Raw genomic sequence first — 20,002 nt, 5'->3', positions numbered from 1 at the left:
GGGAACATGGAGGGCATGGCTGTGCCACTGCAGGACCTCAAGCTCATCCCCGCCAAGTGCCCTAAGGAGCTGCTCACAGGTGCGTGTGCCGTGGGGGGCCCGGCTGTGTCTCCTTCCCACTGGGCCACAGGTTGGGACCCGTTCGGCTCTGTTTCCCTGCAGGCCTCACCTGCCTGGGGACCTACCTCCTGGCCCTCATCTTCACACAGAACTCTGGCCAGTACTGGCTCTCCCTCCCAGACAGATATGCGGGCTCCATCCCCCTGCTCATCATTGCATTCTGCTAGGTGTTCGGGATCCTCTACATGTATGGCATTGATAGGTACGAGGGAGGAGGCAGCAGGGAGTTGGGCCGGGGCCAGCATCAGGGGGCACAGGGCAGACAGCAGAGCAGCAGCCCTGAGTCCCGGGAGGGGGCTCTGCAGGGCCCACCAGGGGCAGTCCATACCCCTCTGGCTTCCAGATTCTCCTACACCTAGCTGTGCAGAGTGAGCACCGACAGCAGCATTGGGAGACTGCCCAGAACTTGGGGTGTATGAGCATGGAGGCCACAGCAAGAGCAGGCCCTCTGCCACATGGCTGAGCAAGAGCCTTGGTCTGGGTCCCCCACAGCAGCCTGGGTGCAGGTGCAGCAGAGGAACTATGGGTGGGTGGGCAGTGGGGCTCGGTCCTCAGCCCGGGGTACCTATGTTGCAGTGGGGGGCTGTTCCTCCCTGGAGTCCAGGCCTTTCCAGAGTGGGGGCTTTCAACCCCCACTTGGCCAGATATCTGGGCACTCACCTTGCTGGGTGGGGTGGCCACCAGAGAGCAGCCTGAGAAGCTATCAAGGCGAGCTGCTTCTGAGACCAGGTGTGCAGGCACAGGTGTACAGGTACAGGTGTGCAGGCCAGATGTGTGAAGGCCAGGCATGTGCAGGCCAGGTGTGCAGGTACAGGCATGCAGAGGCACAGGTGTGCAGGCACAGGTGTGTGCAGGCCAGGTGTGTGCAGGCCAGGCATGCAGAGGCCAGGTGTACAGGTACAGGTGTGCAGAGGCACAAGTGTGTGCAGGCATAGGTGTGCAGAGGCCAGGTGTATAGGTAAAGGCATGCAGAGGTACAGGTGTGCAGGCACAGGTGTGTGGATGCCAGGTGTGCAGAGGCCAGGTGTGCAGGCACAGATGTGTACAGGCACAGGTGTGTGCAGGCCAGGTGTGAAGAGGCCAGTTGCACAGGTACAGGTGTGCAGGCACAGGTGTGCACAAGCCAAGTGTGCAGAGGCCTGGTATACAGGTACAGGTGTGCAGGTACAGGTATGTGGAGGCACAGGTGTGTGCAGGCCAGGTGTGTGTAGGCCAGGTGTACAGGTGCAGGTGTGCAGGCACAGGTGTTTGTAGGCCAGGAGTGTAGAGGCCAGTTGTACAGGCACAGGTGTGTGGAGGCCAGGTGTGCAGAGGTACAGGCATGCAGAGGTACAGGTGTACAGGCACAGGTGTGTGCAGGCCAGGTGTGTGTAGGCCAGGTGTACAGGTATAGGCATGCAGAGGCACAGGTGTGCAAGCACAGGTGTGTGCAGGCCAGGTGTGTGTAGGCCAGGTGTACAGGTACAGGTATGCAGGCACAGGTGTGTGCAGGCCAGGAGTGCAGAGGCCAGGTGTACAGGCACAGGCATGCAGAGGTACAGGTGTGCAGGCACAGGCATGCGGAGGTACAGGTGTGCAGGCACAGGTGTGCACAGGCACAGGTGTGCAGAAGCCAAGTGTGCAGAGGCCTGGTGTGCAGGTACAGATGTGCAGTTACAGGTGTGGAGGCACAGGTGTGCAGAGGCCAGGTGTGTGCAGATATAGGTATGCACAGGTATGTGCAGGCCAAGTGTACAGAGGCCGTGTGTGCAGGTACAGGTGTGCAGCTGAGGGGCAGGCCAAGGTACACAGGGTTGGCCATGCTCTGGTAACATCATGCAGTGTGGGTTTGGCCATGTGCCTGGCCCCACAGCTGTGCAGCTGTGCTTGGCACTGTACATGTCTACACGTCCATCTGTGAAAGGCCCGGAGTACAGGGTGAGGCAGCATCTCACCCAGGTCAGTCGACACCATCCCAGCCTCTGTCTCCAAGTTCAACAAGGACATTGAGTTCATGATTGGGCACAAACCCAACATCTTCTGGCAGCTCATGTGGTTGGTTGTCAGCCCCCAGATCATGCTGGTCATCTTCCTCTTCTACTTCACGGTCGAAGTCAGCAAGGAGCTGACCTACAGTGTCTGGGACCCCAGCTACGTGAGTGCCTGGGGCCGCCCATGCTGGGAGGGTCTCAGGTCGGGGTGGAGGCCCTGTGTGTGCTCAGGGGAGGGTCACAGGTCAGGGTGGAGGCCATGCATGTGCTCAGGGGAGGGTCGCAGGTCAGGGTGGAGGCCCTGTGTGTGCTCAGGGGAGGGTCACAGGTCAGGGTGGAGTCCCTGTGTGTGCTCAGGGGAGGGTCACAGGTCAGGGTGGAGGCCCTGGGTGTGCTCAGGGGAGGGTCACAGGTCAGGGCAGAGGCCCTGCATGTGTTCACCTCTCGCCTGGTTCTCCCCCAGGAGGAGTTCCTCAAATCCTGGCAGGTCAGGTACCTGCCCTGGGTGTACATGGTGGTGGTGGTCATGGCTGGCATGCCCAGCCTCATCATCCCCTGCTTCACCATCTGCAAGCTCATCAGGGGCCACTGCCGGCAGCCAGGGGACCAGCAGGGCCTGATCAGCACGCAGTCCACGGCTTCCGTGAATGGGGACCTCAAGTACTGAGGGGCCCAGCCCCAGGCTGCGTGTGTGTGTGAGTGCACGCATGCACACATTTATGTGTGTGTGTGTGAGCATTTTATACGTGTGTGCACTAGCTTGAATATGTAGACACGTATGTTGTACATGTGTATATTCATTCATGTGTATGTGATGTTTCTCCATATGCATGCATGTCTATGCACACGTGTGTATACATGTGAGTTATGTCAGCATTGTGTGCATGCCTGGATATGTATGTATTGTGTGCACGTATGCCTGTGTGCATACATGTGCATGTTTTATGGGTGTGTGCATATGCATGTGTATGTGTGTACGTGCATCTGTACATATGTAGCTATATATTTTGTGCACATGTAGACATGTGCATTGTGCTTACACGTATACGCACACTGCTTGTATGCACGTGCATGTGTGTGCATATCCAGGTGCACACGTGTTCACACACATGTGTGCATCTGTGTTTACATGTTCATGGCACACACGTGTACCATGTGGGCCCAGTCTCCTTGTCATGAACACAGTACAGCATGCCACACAGCCCTGAGTATGTCCCCCAAAGTCAAGAGCTGAGGGGTGGGGAGGCTGCACCTGCTGCACCCCAGGTTGCCATGGATGGCCGTGGAGCCTGGAGTGTGGGCTGCTGACTCGGCCCTGCAGCCATTCTCATTTCCCAGCCCTCACCCTGTGTCCTCCCCCTAGCTACAGACGCTTGACCTAGAGACCCCCGAGGTCAGGGTTTGGGCCCTTTTACCAGAATCCCATTGAGCCTGTGGTGACATGGCCACACACACCCCCATGCCCTGGCCCCACCACCCCTGGCTTAATGAATACTTACCATTTAATCATTTCTTCTGCCTGCCATGGACAGACACTCTGAGTGCAGCTCAATGCGGCCCAGCCAGAGGAAGACATCAGCTGTTTTCTTACGGGGACATTAACTGAATTGTTAGCCAGATGTTGGGAGAGAGGGTTACAGGGTAACTTGGCCCCGGCCCCTGCCACCAAGGATGCTGTATGCCTCCTGGCCCCCCTGGAGCCCAGGGCTGTGTCAGGGTGGATGGCCCTGGGACTTGGCACCAACCTCAGCCCACGCAAGCTGTGCCTGTGGCGTCTGCTTCCACAAACGGCCACCTCCACGTTCCGCAGAAAAGCCTGAGTGCTTCCCTTCAAGTGGACTTTCTAGAATTCTCACAAGTTGGGCTGGGATGCTGGGGGGTCCCCTTCCTCCCAGAGACCCCGGCCACAAACTCCAGTCCTGCAGTTCCAGCTACCCGGCACACTACAAACACGGAGCAGGGTGGAGCTTGGACATGTTCTGACCACTCAGCACTCACCCCTCCACTGCCCTGCAGTGCCCCTGGCACGGCCCGGCCAGGTGTGCCATCCAGGAGGCTGGTGGTTGTGTGACACCTCCAGAGCACAGTGCTGCTGCTTGGCATCCTTGTCAACGTGATAGACAGGCAGGTTCATGGACATCAAGTGTCCCCATCTAAATAAACCACTGCATCCACTGTTCTCGAGTGTGCATCCAGACGGGCGAGTGTGTCCCCAGGGACAGTGTGGCTGGCAGTCAGCTCCACTCCCCCATGGGCTGCAATCAGGATGCTGTCCACAAAGCCACATGCTGTGGCCGGGACAGGCTGGGCATTGGGCAGGACTGTCTGCCTCCCAAAGGCCCTGTCCCTGCTGTGCTCAGTGGGGGTCACCCCAGGGACTCCTGTAGCTCTGGGGAGGGTGTGGGCTCCATTCTGAAGCCCCCAGGCTGGGCTAGGGAGCAGGTGCAGCCCCTGGTGCAGGCCACATAGGACTGGCCAGGAAGCCATGGTCAGACTCCCAAGGTGTCAGGAGACAGGTGTGGCCTGAGGACTAAGCCCCTCCTATGCTGCCCCAGAAGCAGGGAAGCCACAGCCACCACAGCCACATGTGGCCAGGCAACAGTCTTTATCTGCTAACCCCATTGGGAACTGCATGGCATGGGGAGGTCAGGGGCTGCCAGGGTCCTGGATGGAGGGTGGGGGTCCCTGGTGATGGATGTTCTGGGTCTTGAGGTGTCTACATCCTCGACTCAGCTTCACAGGATGTGGCCACCTTGGCAAACTGAGGGTGGGGGAGGGGAGCAGGGACCTCTGACCCTGTCACCAATGAGCATGAGTCTGCATTACCTCAACATCAAAACACTTGTTACAGATAAATAACTAAAAGCCAACTCACCGTGCCCCTGAGCATCCCCAACAGGAGCACACAGCTGTCGCGGGGACAGCTCTCTCTGTGGTGGTAACAGCCTGCAGCTGACATTGGACACACTCATGGGAAAGGCTCCAGGGATGCAGGCATAGCCAGGCCCCAGGTTACCAATTAACAGGGCTCCACCGGCTTTCCTTTAAATAAACCAGAGGATGTGACGGAGGGGATGCTTGGGCTCTAAGCCAGCAGAGGGTGCAGGTGCGGTGTGGTCTAGATGCTCCCAGAGACACTGGACCACTATGGCCCAGGACCTTGGCCCAGATCCAGCCTTGGATGCATGGGAGGGCGAGAGGCCCCAGTGGGACAACAAGCTCCAGTACATGCTCAGCTGCGTGGGGTTTGCCGTGGGGCTGGGGAACATCTAGAGGTGCCAGACCCACAGTGGAGGTGAGCCTGCCAGCCACATCTGGGTACCCAAGGGACTGGCCTTCCCCACCCCTGACCTCTGGGCAGCACCACTGTCCCAAAAAGCCAGACATGTGGGGCCCTAGGAAGAGCCCAGCCTTGGCATCTGAGCCCTGGGGACTTCAGGGGCCTGCACATGGGGTCCCAGGCCAGCATGCAGCTCCATTCCCAGCGGCGCTGCCCCTCAGTGTGGAGCCAGTATCCAGGGGGCGATCACCCTGGTGTCCATGTTCATGGGGGCTGGTGTCTCCCAAGGCTCCTTGCAGGATGACAGGAGCCCCGGGCTCACCAGCAGTCACAGCACACGGATGCACCTGTGTGGCCCACACATGTGCACCAGCCAGGGGCTGCTGCCCTCAGGGCTGTCATTGCCCAAGTGCCCCCATGTGACGGGCAGGCCTGGGACACCCAACCCTCTCCAGTGAGGAACCTGGGGAGACTCCCCCAGGGGCCAGGGCCTTGGGGACGCAGAGGTCGGGGGATGGGGCTTCTCATCAGGGATGCAGGTGAGGGAGGAGTGGCCGCCCCAACGTGCTGCTATGGCACTTGTTTCCAGATGCGGCAAGCATGGCCAAACATGCCGGAACATTCTGTCTTCTTACTCCCCGTTCCTCCCCGGGCTGCGCTGATGGGTGGTCTCACCCCAGCCACTCAGTGCCCATCTCCTATCACTCAGAATTTTGTAAAGAGCGCCCCCACATCTTGCACAGCCGCACTCACCCTCCTCACTCCTGGGCAGTTCCAGGGTCTTCTGAGCTTGTGGCCCTTCCTCATCCTCACGCCAGCTCCTGTTCCAGGTGTCTGCTTGCCCGCTCCACCTGTCTACACTGGCTGTGCCCACTCTACCTCTCCACACTGGCTGCACACACTCCTCCTGTCCACACTGGCCACATACACACTGTCCACACTGGCTGTGCACACTCCACCTGTCCACATTGGCTGTGCCCACGCTGCCTATCCACACTGGCCATGCCCACACTGCCTGTCCACACTGTACACACTGTCAACACTGGCCGCACACACTCTGCCTGTCCACACTGGCCACTTACACACTTTCCACACTAGCTGGGCACACTCCTGTCTACACTAGCCACACACACTCCGCCTATCCACACTGGCCACACAGACAGCCTCTGAGTCTGCCCCACAGTGCTGCCCGGCTGGTTTATTCTCCCATGAGGCTGAGCATGCAGCCAGCAGCTACGCCAACCACACCCAGCCAGAACCCGGGCTGGCCGCTGGCAGCATGCCAGGTGCTCCAATGGGGAGCAGAGGGTGGCCACCCCTGACCCCTGTGTCCTGACAGGGGCCTTTTTCATCCCCTACTTCATCGCCCTGGTCTTTGAGGGGATCCCACTCTTCCACATTGAGCTCGCCATCGGCCAGCACCTGCACAAGGGCAGCATTGGGGTGTGGACAGCCATCTCCCCCTACCTGGGCAGCGTAGGCAGGCCACCCCCTTCTCGGCTCCCCAGGAGGACCTGCTCTGCATGTGGGTGGCACCGCTCCTCCCCTGCTGTGTGACACTTTGTCCTCGCTGTCTGCAGGGCTGGGCTGTCTCACGATGTCCTTCCTGGTCAGCCTGTACTACAACACCATCCTCACCTGGGTGCTGTTGTACTTCCTCAACTCCTTCCAGCACCCATTGCCCTGGAGCCACTGCCTGCTGGAAGGCAACAGGATGGGTGAGGGCATGGCCAGTGTGGACAGGTGACCTCTCCTGTTCACTGGTCCCCGCTGGACCCAGGGACCACCCAGATCCTCATCCGCTCACACACCAAGCCCTGGGCCTCCCTTCCCCATCTCAGCCTCAGAGGGAGGTGAGAGAGCATGGCTGGGCTGGAGGGTGGGGGCCGCTTCAGTGCAGGGTCAGCCATACTGGTGCCTGTGGCCCTGCTGGCTTTCGAGGCAGAGCGTGCACTGGGCCCGGGCTCTGTGGCCGGCCCGTGATGGGACTGCTGGCTGCAGGGTTCATGGCGGAGTGCCAGGGCAGCAGTTCCGTGAGCTACTTCTGGTACCGGCAGATGCTGGACATTACTGCTGACATCAGCGACAGTGGCACTGTCCAGTGGCGGCTGCTCATCTGCTTGGTCATCTGCTGGGCTGTGGTGTATCTGTGCATCATCAGAGGCATTGAGACCACTGGGAAGGTGAGAGCAGCTTCCTCTGGCTCCGAGGCCCCCCTCCCCATGCTGCCAGTGTTGGCTCGGCATGGGGGAGCAGGCACACTCGGGGCCCCATGGGCAGCTTCTCATCCTGGTGACAGTCTCTGCCCTGAACCGCACTCTGCCAAGGCAGCCATGCCGGCTCTCTTCTGGCGGCCACTGTGACTTCTCCCTGCCCCTCCATCTCAGTGGACAGTGCCTCTCATAGCCACTGCTCCACTGGGTCTGGCCTGAGGAGCCCCCACTCAGAGCCAGCACCTCCCTGGCGGCTCAGGTTTGCCTTTGCCTCCTGACCGTTCCCCGTCTGGTCCTCCTCCTCTGCTCTTTATGCCTCCACTCCGCCTCCTGTGTGGCGGAGGCACTGTCAGGCTTCTGACTCTCACTGGATCCCAGAGCAGCACCAGGGAGGAGGGCGCACGTAGCTCATGGTCTGGAGGTTCGGGCTCCAAGATGGGCAGCGCCTTCGGTTCAGGCAGCTGGGCGGCTGCAGGGTGGTGAGGGACCACCCAGGGAGAAGAGACACAGGGGGCTCACAGCTCTTAGAACCCATGCTCCCACTGGAACCACCCCTCGAGGCCCTGCCATGACCTCCCTGGACCCTGCCAAGCCACCAATGGGTGGGGTCTGCACCCAAATCCCCCGGCCAAGGTCATGCACCCACTGGCTGGTACCGGATCTCAGGGCCTGTCACGGGCCGTCTTCAGGTGACACGTGTGCCCCATGTGCAGTGGCCTGCATGCACTATCCTCCAGGAACACCCCCCTTTTCCCTTCCACTCCTCTCCAAGCCTTGGCCATGTTCTTACACTTACTTAAAACATGTGATAGAGAGCAGACACTGGTTTCTCTCACAGGCGACTGGCTTCTCAGGGCCTTCCCTTAGGGCTGCTGGGGCACACGGGTCGGGGGTGTTGAACACTCATTGCATGGTCAGGGCTCCTCACACCCCCTGCCCCAGGGCAGCCCACACAATCCAGCAGCCACCAGCCTGAGCCTTTTCCCACGAGGCTCTGAGGACAGAGCCAGTGACCAGACCCTGTGGCTCTTACAGATCATCCTGTTAGGAATGCGCTGGGGAGGCCCTGTGGCTTTGGTCTGTGTGGGGATGTGGGGCCAGCCCTGGCCCACCACTGACTGGGAGCCACCAGGACAGGGGAAAGAGGGGGCTGGGCTGAGAGCCTGAGGTGTGCACAGGAGGACCCAAGGCAGGACGAGGAGCAGCCTGGGGTGGGGGAGGGGGCCTGCCTGTCCCGAGTGCCGGTGCCCACCTTAGCAGACCCACGGGTCCTGTGTGACCATACACCTTCAGAGCTTGACCCAAAGCACCATGCCTGTGTGGTCACCTTGGGCCACATGAGTGGTCACAATGGGGCAAGGCCCCTCCCCCGCTCCTGCAGGGCCACTGTGCATCTGACCTGGCATCTCCTCCAGGCCATCTACTTCACAGCCCTATTCCCTTACTTGGTGCTGACCATCTTCCTCATCAGAGGCCTGATGCTGTCCGGTGTCATGCACAGGCTCCGCTACCTTTTCACCCCCAACATAAGTGGAGGGGGGCAGGGGGCACAGTGTGCAAGGGAGGCGGGCCTCCGGGTCTCGGCAGGGTTGGGGCAAGGACTTTGGTCTGGGGTGTGTGGACCGGTGCACCTGCAGGAAGTCCAGGTGCTGACAAGGTAGGAGTGTGGGGGAGGGGCCGGCAGGAATCAGCTGTCACCTGGGGCAGAAACGTCCAGCAGGTGTGGCACACAGGACCAAGGGGCTTCTACTCAGAGCCTGCAGCACTTCTAGACCATTCCATTGGGCCAGGATCCCAAGGGGGTTTCCAGGGCTGCTGACCACCACCAGGAGTCAGCTGCACACCTGGGCATGAGGCTGTCTCCCCAGACACCCAGCAGTGGGCAAATGGGGCAATGGGTGCAAATACCCCTGCCCAGGGGCCTCACACAGTTAAAGCCACTCATGGGAGAGGACAGGAAGCGTGCCCAGGTCGGAGTCAGCTCAGATCTGGTTCTAGGCCCCACCACCGAGTGCCAGCCACACTCTGCCATGGGCCTGACGAAGCCACAGCTTGGTGGCTGCATCGCAGAACAGGGGAGCCGTGTCAGCTACCATGCCAAGCAAGCTCCCTCCTGGCACAAAGTCCTGAACGGTTCTTGGAATCTGTACAGGTCACACCTGGTTATGGTGTGACCCAAAAGGGCCAGGGAATGTTCTAGAACAGCATCTTCTGTGTTCATGTTTCAGAGGCAGATTCTCCAGAACCTGTGGGTGTGGCTGGATGCAAGCCACCCAGATCTTCTCCCAGTCCCTGGCCTTCAGTGGACACATCGCCTTTGCCAGCTACAATCCATCCAGGTGGGTAGCTGCCCCAGCTTGCTTGGCACCCTGGCGATGCAGTGCCAGCCAGCCAGGGCTGAGCTGGGGATGGTGCTGTGGGACCTGCTGGCCTGGGGTAGGCTCCACCTGGTTTGTCCGTTCCAGGAGCTGCTGTGTGTGCCCAGCCTGACTGTGGCCTGGGGCAGCTCTGAGCCTTTCCACAAATGGTCAAGGAGTAGAGTGAGGCAGTGGGGAGGGGCCCAGTCTCAGTGGGTGGGGGCCCTCCAGAGGTCCTGAGTGCTCCCGTGTGCAGGAACAACTGTGAGAAGGACACCATGGTCATCTCCCTGGTGAATAGCATGACCTCCCTGTATGCCTCTGTTGCCATCTTCTCCATCATGGGCTTCCAGGCCACCACAGACCATGGACAGTGCCTGGGCAGGTGAGGCCGGGCCACGCCATGGGCAGGGGTGGGGCAGGCATGCCAGTGCTCCGAGGACTCTCACTGGAAAAAGGGTCTCAGCAGATGAAACTTGGGTGTGGATGGAGCTGAGGTTGCCCTGGGGAATGTGGGCCCCAAGTAGGGGACAGCCACAGGGGGCAGGAGGGGTGCCCTCTGGAGCCTCTGGGGGGCTGCCACCTGACCCCATGTGCCCGGGGCCTCTAGGATCACACACACTATGCATGCCTCCACTCTGAGATATGCACAGTGCACAGCCCTAAGGCAGCCCCAGGAAGCCGATGCTGCCTGAGCAACCCTGAGGCCCTCCACCCGACCATCCAGACACGTCTCATTCAGGGAGTTGGGTGGGCTGCAGCCTCTGGCACAGGGAGCTCTGCCCCTGCAGAGTACGCATCCCTGGAGGGGGCTTCAGGCACCCAGTGGGTGGGGCAGGAGTCCTGCGGAACCCGTCGGCACCCAGGATGGCCCCCACATGCAGAGTCAATGGGTGGCGCCTGTGCCAATCCCACACCATTCAGAGGGAGGAGGCAGAGGACAGGCCAGCCATGGCCAGTGCGGTAGGAGCCGGTGCCCCAGGAACACTGTGTGAGCGTGTGTGTGCTTCACATGTGTGTGTGTGTGCCTCATGTGCGCCTGTGTGCCTCACATGTGTGTGCACCTCACATGTGCTTCACTGTGTGCACCTCACCTCAGCACCACCCTCACCAGTGCAAGAGGGGCTTCTCCAGCTCCTTCACCTGGACCCCAAGGACAGGGTCCTGTCACGTCCTAGCTGGATTCCCGGAGTTTCATAAAGCATAGCAAGTGGTGGCCATGCTGCACCGTGCAAAGCTGCTTCTCTCTGTTCCAGGGCTCCCACTCCCAGGGTCTCTGCTGACTCTGGGTTAGAGGGTGCTGGGCTGGGGTTCCCACTCCCGGGGTCTCTGCCAACACTGGTGAGGGAGTGCTGGGCTGGGGCTCCCACTCTGGCGGCTGTGCCCACACTGGGGGGGCTGGGCTGGGCTGGGCGCCTGGGGCATCAGGATGAGGCTCACACTTCCTGCCCTGGCTGCACTTGGCCCTTCTCTGCATGGCTGTGTGAGACCCTGCATCATACAAGGCACCAACATGGAGGGGATCATCACGCTGCTCCTGGACATGGGGCCATCCCCACGGGGATCCCCAAGGAGGCCCTCACAGGTGAGTGCACAGCTCAGCCACAGGGTTGCCTGCTGCCTCCCATACAGAGCTCAGGGACCCTGGGCTAGCCCACTCCCCGAGGACAGCCCAACAGCTCCGTGCAGGACATGGGTGGACCTACCCTGACCGTGGCCCACTGAGGCCAAGCTCTGACCCACCTCTGGCAGGCGGGGTGGGGTGGGGGAAAGGGGCAGGTGCAGGCCTCCCACCCAGACCCTGCACCTCAGGGCTGGCCTGCCTGGCCTGCCTGCTCTCAGCCACCTGCTCCATGCTGCAGTCCAGAAGTTACTGGCTGGAGATCTTCGACAGCTACGCGTCCTCCTTCAACCTCATAGTCTTCACCTTCTTCGAGGTGGTGGGGGTCATCTACGTCTACAGCCTGCGGCAGTGAGCTGAGGTCCACGGGGAACCCGGGGGGTGGGGAGGGCCCCGCAGCGCCAATGAGCCCAATGTTTGTGCAGGTTCTGTGATGACATTGTGTGGATGATGGGGCAGCAGCCAGGCCTCTACTGGCGGGCGGTGTGGCTCGTGGCCAGCCCCCTGCTCCTCCTGAGTGTCTTCCTGGCCTACCTCGTCCTGCTGGCCCAGAGGACACTGAGCTACCAGGCCTGGAACCCTCAGCACGTAGGTTCTCCCACGGGGATCAAGGGGCTGCAGTGACCTGCAGGACTGGAGCCTCTCAAGGGCCTCAGAGCAGTGTCCAGACCCTGGAGACATCGGTCCTTCCAGCCCGCACTTTCCACGTGGTGTGGGGACAGGCAGCCAGGGAAGCGACAATTCTAGTGTCTGGGAGAGGTCAGGAGGCAGATTGGCGAAGGGTCACTTCCTGCCTGGTCCACACAGGGGACCATGTAACACCTGGCCTGGGCCGCCCCTCCAAGTGAGCACCAGAACCCCTCAGGATCCGCCTGGGGGAAGTGAGAATTTTCTGCTTTATCCCCGGGGTCTCAGACCACACCTCACCTGTCCACAAGTGTTGGAGGCCAGTGGGTGGGGACCACATGCCCCTGCCTTCTCTGAGGGCTTCCACCCAGAGGGAGCCTCAAGCCCCAGCTCCCTCATCCCTGAGCACCCACCCAGGAAGCTGCCCTCCTGTAGTAACAGGGAGGACTGGGGCTGCCTCCGTGCACAGGTGGTCGGGTCAGCCTCGCTCTGCCCAAGGCCTGGGGTCTGGAGCCAGAGGTCTGACCCCTACAGGCTGAGCTTGCTCTCTCTCTTGCGCCCCCTGCAGGAGCAGTTCCCCTCCAGGCAGGAGAAACTCTACCCTGGCTGGGTGCAAGCCATCTGCATGCTCCTGTCCCTGCTGCCTGCTCTGTGGGTTCCGGGCATCACACTGGCCCGGCTGGTGGCCAAGTGTAGGAGGCAGCAGCAGGATGAGTGGCTGGACAGGAGCCTGAGGCTGCAAGACAGCAGGGCCCACTGAGGGGCAGGGATGGCCGTGGGTGACTTCATCACACCCTGACACCGACTCTGCAGGACCCTTGGCTCCCCACGTCTTGGGCCTGCTCTATCCAGGGTCCACTCTGCCCTCAAATGGGAGGCAGAGTCCACCCAGGGGCACACCCAGGTCCTGGCTGCCATGGGAGGCCCTCTGCGACAGTGCTGCCCACACAGCCTTAAGTTGTGGTGATGGACAAAGGGCAGGCGTGCTGATGGCAGGCCAGGCCCTGCACAGCTTCCCTGCCAGGAATCCAGCCCCAGGCTGACCCCCAAGTCCAGCCCAGGATAGGGGGCAGGAGTCATCTGCACACATGTGAGGGGGACACATGGGTGCTGGGAGCCCAGCCAGGGAGGACTCTGGGAGACACTGCCAGTGTCAGCACCCATGCTCGAGGGCAGAGGCTGCTGAAATCAGATTTCCTACCATGGGGCCTCTCGGCCACTCCCTCCCGGTCCCCAGCCGCCCTCCACCCATCAAGCACCCAGGCAGTCAGCCCTCACCTGCCCACCCCACCCCCACTTCCTTCTGACCACTGACCTCAGCCTCACACTGCCAGACCAGTACCCACAGAGCCCCTAGCCTTTTCCCGGTGCCCTGCAGAAACACACAGCTGGCCACACCCCCTGTGGCACCTGGCAAGGCATGTGTGTGTTATCACCCAAGGAGCATCTGTGCTGGGAGCAGCTCTCGCCACCACGGGTGTGACCAAGGCCCGGCTGCAGAGGAGCTGAGAGCTAAACACCTGCTCAGCCCCAGCGCTCCATGCACGTCTGAGTCCACAGTGGGGGAAGCTGGCACTTAGCCCTCCATCATGACACCCCCTCCCCACGCCATGCTGAGACAGGTGGCAGTGAGCATGGGGTGTCACACAGGGGAGCCCATACCACAGGGGGCATCCCAGGGCTCAGCCCCGTCTTGCTAGCTTGGACATCACTGCTGACAGCAGCTCTGAGCAGACAGCCGAGGGGACAGGAGCTCGCGGGACCCACAGGCATCTGCCCACTCTCAGCTCTGCCCTGCGGTGTCCCTTTGGCCAGCCCCCCTCATATGCTGTAGAGACCTCGTGGTTCATGACCTGCCCTCTGCACAGTGGACAGTGCTGGCAGGGCCCCCACAGGGCTGGGAAATGAGGGCAACACTGTCCCGATACTGCCATTGTGGCCTGCAAACCCTACCACTGCCCTGAATGGCTCCTGGGCTGCCCTTCCTGACCACACCTTGCCTGGCCACCCTGTGCCCAGGAGCTTGGCCTGGAGGGGCCCTCAGGGGCGGGCAGTGGTGGTGTCAGAGCCCTGGTTCAGTGGCCAAGAGGGAAGGGGTGGGGCTTGGGGACAGAGACCCAGTGAACACCCAGCCTCCAGAAAACTCAGCCATGGATGTGTGGACAGATGGACACTCCTGTGAATGTGGACATGGCCCAGGGGCTGCAGAGGGCAATGGTCGACCAGCATGACACTGCCATGGGCATGAGCCCTCCATGTGATATCCCTGACTGGCAGGGGCTGGCTCAGGAGCAGATGCTGCCCTCATGTGGCCACAACAGAGGAGTCCACAGAGGGCCCCTCCCTCCTGGACATCGTGTTCATGGGCAACAGCCCCCAGGGGCAGACAGGGCCACCACCACCACAAGGTCACCCAATGGGGGACTACAGTTAGCACGACCAGGAGGGGGCACTGGGGAGCAGGGCATAGCCATCTTGTTTTTGGGGGGGCACTATCCCTCACAGTCACAGCAGCCCCCACAGGTGACTGTGAGCCCGCCCCCTGGGGGTTCCGCCCCTGTCTCCCTCTCCCTGCCCTGCCCCTGTCAGGAGCTTCTCACTGCGAAGGCCAGAGCTTGGGCAGCAAAGAGGCTGATGCCGTTTCACCTGTGGGGATCCCGTGTCCACAGAGTGGCCACTCAACACTGCATCCCCTGTAGGCACTGGCTGGAGTCCTGGCTGCCCTGCTCCCGCCCAGCTCCCTAATGGCCTTGGAAGGCAGCAGAGGATGCCCAAGCACCTGGGCCCCTGCTACCCATGTGGGAGACCCGGATGGAGCTCCTGGCTCAGTGTTGGCCATGGCAGCCACCAGGGGAGCAGGTGGATGGAAGCTCTCTCCCCCTCCCTGTCGCTCTCAAATGAACCAATAAATCTGTGAATTATGAAAGCTCAGCTTTTCCAAGGTTTGGCAAACTCAGTGAAGCCTGAGAACCTGAGTGACAGTACAGCAGGGCCTGGGATTCCCCATGGGCACGGCGGCTTAGTCACCAGGATGGTCTGGGGTCCCCTGGGCATGTTGGCTTAGTCAACTGAATGGTCTGGGGTCCCTGTGGGCACATCGGCTCAGTCACCAGGATGGTCTGGGGTCGCTGTGGGCATGTCGGCTTAGTCACCAGGGTGGTCTGGGGTCCCATGGGCACATCGGCTTAGTCACCTGGATGGCCTGGGGTGCCCTGGGCACGTCAGCTTAGTCACCAGGACGGTCTGGTGTCCTCGTGGGCACGTTGGCTCAGTCACCAGGATGGTCTGAGGTCTCCCTGGGCACATCAGCTTAGTCACCAGGATGGTCTGGGGTCCCCTGGGCACATTGGCTCAGTCACAGGATGGCCTGGGTTCCCCTGGGCACGTTGGCTTAGTCACCAGGAAGGTCTGGGGTCCCCGTGGGCACATCGGCTTAGTCACCTGGATGGTCTGGGGTGCCCTGGGCATGTCGGCTTAGTCACCAGGAAGGTCTGGGGTCCCTCTGAGCACATCGGCTTAGTCACCAGGATGGTCTGGGGTCCCCTGGGCGTGTCGGCTTAGTCACCAGGACATCTTTTGAATGCAGCAGCAAAGGGGCACATCCCATGCCATAAAACCCAGCACAAGATGCCAGGAGCCCTGTCCAAGGTCCATGTCCATGACCCCATCTGTGACATCCCGTTAGGTTCTGGAATTGCTCACAGCAGCTGAAATGTCACACAGGTACCTGCTCTGCCAGGCTTCAGGCTGCCCAAGCCACCCCTGTGACTGAGGCCACTCCTTCACCAAATCCCCCCCAGCACTGCCCTTCCTGCTCTCAGTAGGGTCCTCAGGTCACACCAGGCCCCCTGTACACTGGGGCCTGCCGGGGGAAGGGGGCTCCCTACTCATCCTCATCAGGCACTAGGCAGCGCCACGCTGCCTGACAGATACGTGGCTCCAGCACGTGAACAAGACTCCCCCACAGCGGCCACGTGTCCTCCTGCCCTGGTATCTGAGGACGGGAGGGGAGTCCACACACACTGCACCAGACACTGGCTCCAGAGGACCACTGCAGGGACGGAGGCAGGGACGGGGCAAGGGGAGGCCTTGGGGGGGGGGGGGCTGCACAGTGGACACCTTGGGTCAGGAATGCTCAGCCTGGACTTTGGATGAGGGGGTGGGTAGTTTGCTGCTCCCAGGTACATGTGGGTCAGCGCCCTGGGGCCTCCCCTCACTCAAGCTGGGCAGCTTAACCAAGCACACAGCACAGGGCTTCCCTTGGCAGCCCTGGATCACTCGGGGGTGATGAGCAGGCCCGGGGCAGGGCACATGCTCACAGGTCCATGGCCCATGGCCAGGTCTTCCATGAGCTGCCTCCTGGCTGTTCATGACGGGGTCTTGAGAGGACTCAGTGGTGGGCTCTGCTCCCCTGAGGACAGCAGGGAGGGGACTGACCTGTAGGAAGAAGGCCCCAAGGACAGGCCCTGCCCTGTGTCACAGATGACCCCTCCCCCGACAGCGATGTGCCCGGCTCCTCCAGCCTCAGTCCAGGATGGTCTTAAAGGCTGCGGTCAGGGCCGGGTCAGCTGCAGCCTCCAGGGCCTCCCGGTGGACGTCGCCCAGGCCCAGCACAGAGGCACCCAGCAGGCCGGGCCGCTGCGCCTGCTCGTAATTGAGCATGCTGAACAGTGTCCTGATGTGCGAGGTCCAGGACCAGGCCTGGGGCACACAGGATGCAGCCTCAGGGGGGCTGTAGAGGGCAGGCAGCCACAAGCCCACCCAGCTTCCCAGGGTCCTGGGAGAGCCCAATGCAGAGCCAGCCTTCAGCCCACTGGCCGGGCCCCTCAGGGTTCCTGTCACTGCACCTCAGGAACCCTCACCCAGCAACACATGTGACCCTCAGGGATGCTAGCCATCCATCCACCTCCAGCTGAGCAGCTGCCTGGGGCTGGGGTCCGCAGCACCCCCTGACAGAGGCCAGGTCCTTGGAGTGACTGCAGCAACGCTAACTAATGACAAAATCACCCCACCGTGGCAGAGGCACCAGCAGCCATGGGGGCAAAGCCACAGAAAGAGCCACAGGGGGCGGGGGAGCCACGGGACGAGTCCTGTGGTCCTCAGGGGGCAGCGACAGCTGTTCTTCCCTCCCCTCCATGCAGCGCCACAGCAGGATTCCGAGGGCCCTGGCCAGTGCCCCCTGTGGGCTCCCAGGCCCAGCTGGGCACCTCCCCCAGCTCCTCGTCCACTCACAGCAGGACCCATCTTTGAGCACACAGGCACAAGCCTGTGAGCTTTTGTGTGGGGCAAGACAGACGCCAGGTCACCTTCTCCCTGCAGAATGTTCTGGCTCCCACCACAGAGTCCAGGTTCACAATGGGCCGCAGCCCACTGGGCTTGGGGATGAAGCACAGTCTGGCCATGGGCAGGGCCAACCTGGCCTGCTGCTAGACCTCTGCATCCGACAGCTCCCGCAGCTGTACCTGCTCCAGGTGCTGCCTGCAACACACCTGGGGCTGGGGTCAGGACCGGGGTCAGAGGGGGTCAGGGCCATGGGCAGGGCCGACCTGGCTGCTGCTGGACCTCTGCATCTGACAGCTCCTGCAGCCGCACCGGCTCCAGGTGCTGCCTGCAACACGCCCCGGGGCTGGGGTCAGGGAACTTTGGTCCCTGTGGACACAGCACACTCTGTGGGGTGGGGCGAGGGCTACAGATGCCCTCACCCACCACAGACAGCTCCCAGGAACCCCCACATGGGGGCCCGAGGCTCCCATCCCACACTTGGCATGACTCGGCGTAATCAGTCCTGATCCCTCGGTCTGACTCAGCAGAACCAGGAGCCAGCATCCCCACCACTCAGGCCCCATCCCCTGATGTCACCCCCACCAAGGTCATCCAGAGGGGACGCCCGTACCCCCAGGTGTCCCTGCAGGAGGGGTCTCTGCGACTCACGACCCAAGTCCCTCAGAAGCGCCCTGAGGGGACTGAGCCCAAGCATGAGCATACAGGGCGCGGGCCAGCACAGGGTCTCTGCAGGCCAGCACAGGGCTACCATGGGCCAGCACAGGGCCTCCCCTCCGTGGGCCAGCACAGGGCCTCGCAGCCTGTGGGGAGCCGGGACATGGATGCCACACGCGGTACCTGATGCCCAGGCTTTGCAGCCTGCTCCAGACGCTCCTGCGGTAGAAGAGGAGCTGGTTCTTCTGGAACGTGGTCTCCATGATGTAGAAGAAGGACCTGAGCAGCCCCACCACATAGATGTCCAGCAGGCAGAACAGGAACCTAGCCAGGATCCCCTCCCTCAGTCTGTGCTCCATGGCCGGGACGTGGCCATGCCCTGGAACGAGGCAGACCCGGAATGTGCACCCTCACGGGGCAGCCATGGTGGGAGTGCAGGGCATGAGGGGCCCTGCAGTCCTGAGCTGGCTGCCCTGGCTTTGGTGAACATGTCGCTGCACGTGTACTGGCCCCTGGCATCCCATCGCACACGTGGCTCACAGGCAACGCTCGGGTTGGCACGCAGAGCAGACAACATGGAAAGGGCTCCCAGGTGCGGCGTCAAACTCACAGCCTCTGGGCGGAAGACCAGGGGCTGGCGGGACACACAGCATGGTTACACGGCTGGACCCCTGGGGGCCCTGGCATCAGACCTCGCAGGCAACTCAGGGCCCACCAATAACTGGTTCAAGAGAAACTGGGGAGGGGCTGGGGCAGGGCAGACCCTGATCATAGGGACGGCGGCTGGGTGAGCAACAGTGGCCAGAGTCCAGGTCCCTGCTCAGGAGAGCCAATGGCACTGGGCCCGGGTTTAATGCCCTCAGCCACCCACAGGTGGCTTACAAGGACCCAAAGGCAGAAGACGGCAAAGCCCGAGGAACGGGGACACCAGGGAGGCAGCGGTGACGGCGCCGGGGACCTGGAGGCTACTCCTGGCTCCTGGCTTTGGGGACCGCTGCAGGCGTTTCAGTGGTGAGCCAGAGGATGGGCGCTGTCTCACCATCTCTCTCTGCCTCTCAAAGAAATGATGAGCAGCACACTCAGGCCAGCCTCTCCCTAAACGCCGTCCAGCGGGCTGGAAGTAATGGAAACCTCACCCGTGTGTGTGGCTGAGCTGCAGCTAAGCCAAGGAACCCAGCAGAGTAAAAACCCAGGAGCAAATGGCACCGCGGTTTCACACCCAGCCGAGGATGGCGCTGTGGAGCGGTCAGCTGAGCCAGGAGGTGGCAGGGTGCAGGAGATGGCCCCCCGGGGCCGAGGCTTTTGTAGCAGCCAAGGGTCCCACCACGCGCCTGCGCGGAGACTGAGAACTCGCCACCCCACGTCACCCCTGCAGTCGACCATGCTGAGCGGGCAGAGCTGACCCTCGGGAGCCCGGCGCAGGAGCCGTAGGATACCACCCAGACCTCATGGTTCAACCGTCCCCCTGTGCAGGCTCTGCCACCTCAGAAGTCACCACAGAGGGACCGGTGCTGTGGAGTTGCAGGTTAAGGACTGCGTGCAACGCCCGGCATTCATGTGAGAGCCGAGCACCAGTCCTGGCTGCTCCACCTCCCTGCTAATGCTCCTAGGAAAGCAGTGGAAGATGGCCCCAGTGCTTGGGTCCCTGCACCAGGTGGGAGGCCTGGAGGAAGCTCCTGGCTTCAGCCTGGCCCAGCCCGGCAGTTGCAGCCATCTGGGGGAGTGAACCAGCAAATGAAAGCTCTCTCTCTTTCCTCTCTTTCAAAATAAATCAAATCTTTTAAAAAGTAACTGATATCAAAATAACTACATATTACTACATAAGGTGCAGCCAAATCAGTACTTAGAGGCTAATGCATAGCCACACATCCACCATC

The 20,002-nt window shown here is 61.6% G+C and overlaps 1 long non-coding RNA gene across 1 annotated transcript; it reads left to right on the top strand.

Annotated features, from left to right (window-relative positions):
- The first annotated feature begins 8,720 nt into the window (after positions 1-8,720).
- Positions 8,721-11,937, top strand: LOC138848224 (uncharacterized). The gene is made up of 3 exons (XR_011386041.1): positions 8,721-9,240; positions 9,812-9,922; positions 10,197-11,937. It is a non-coding gene; the product is annotated as an uncharacterized lncRNA (long non-coding RNA).
- The last annotated feature ends 8,065 nt before the right edge of the window (positions 11,938-20,002 follow it).

The sequence above is a fragment of the Oryctolagus cuniculus genome, unplaced genomic scaffold (assembly GCF_964237555.1).
Source record: "Oryctolagus cuniculus unplaced genomic scaffold, mOryCun1.1 SCAFFOLD_54, whole genome shotgun sequence".
Classification (NCBI taxonomy): domain Eukaryota; kingdom Metazoa; phylum Chordata; class Mammalia; order Lagomorpha; family Leporidae; genus Oryctolagus; species Oryctolagus cuniculus.
Note: the sequence above shows the minus strand (reverse complement) of the source record. Positions and strands in the feature narration are given on the sequence as shown.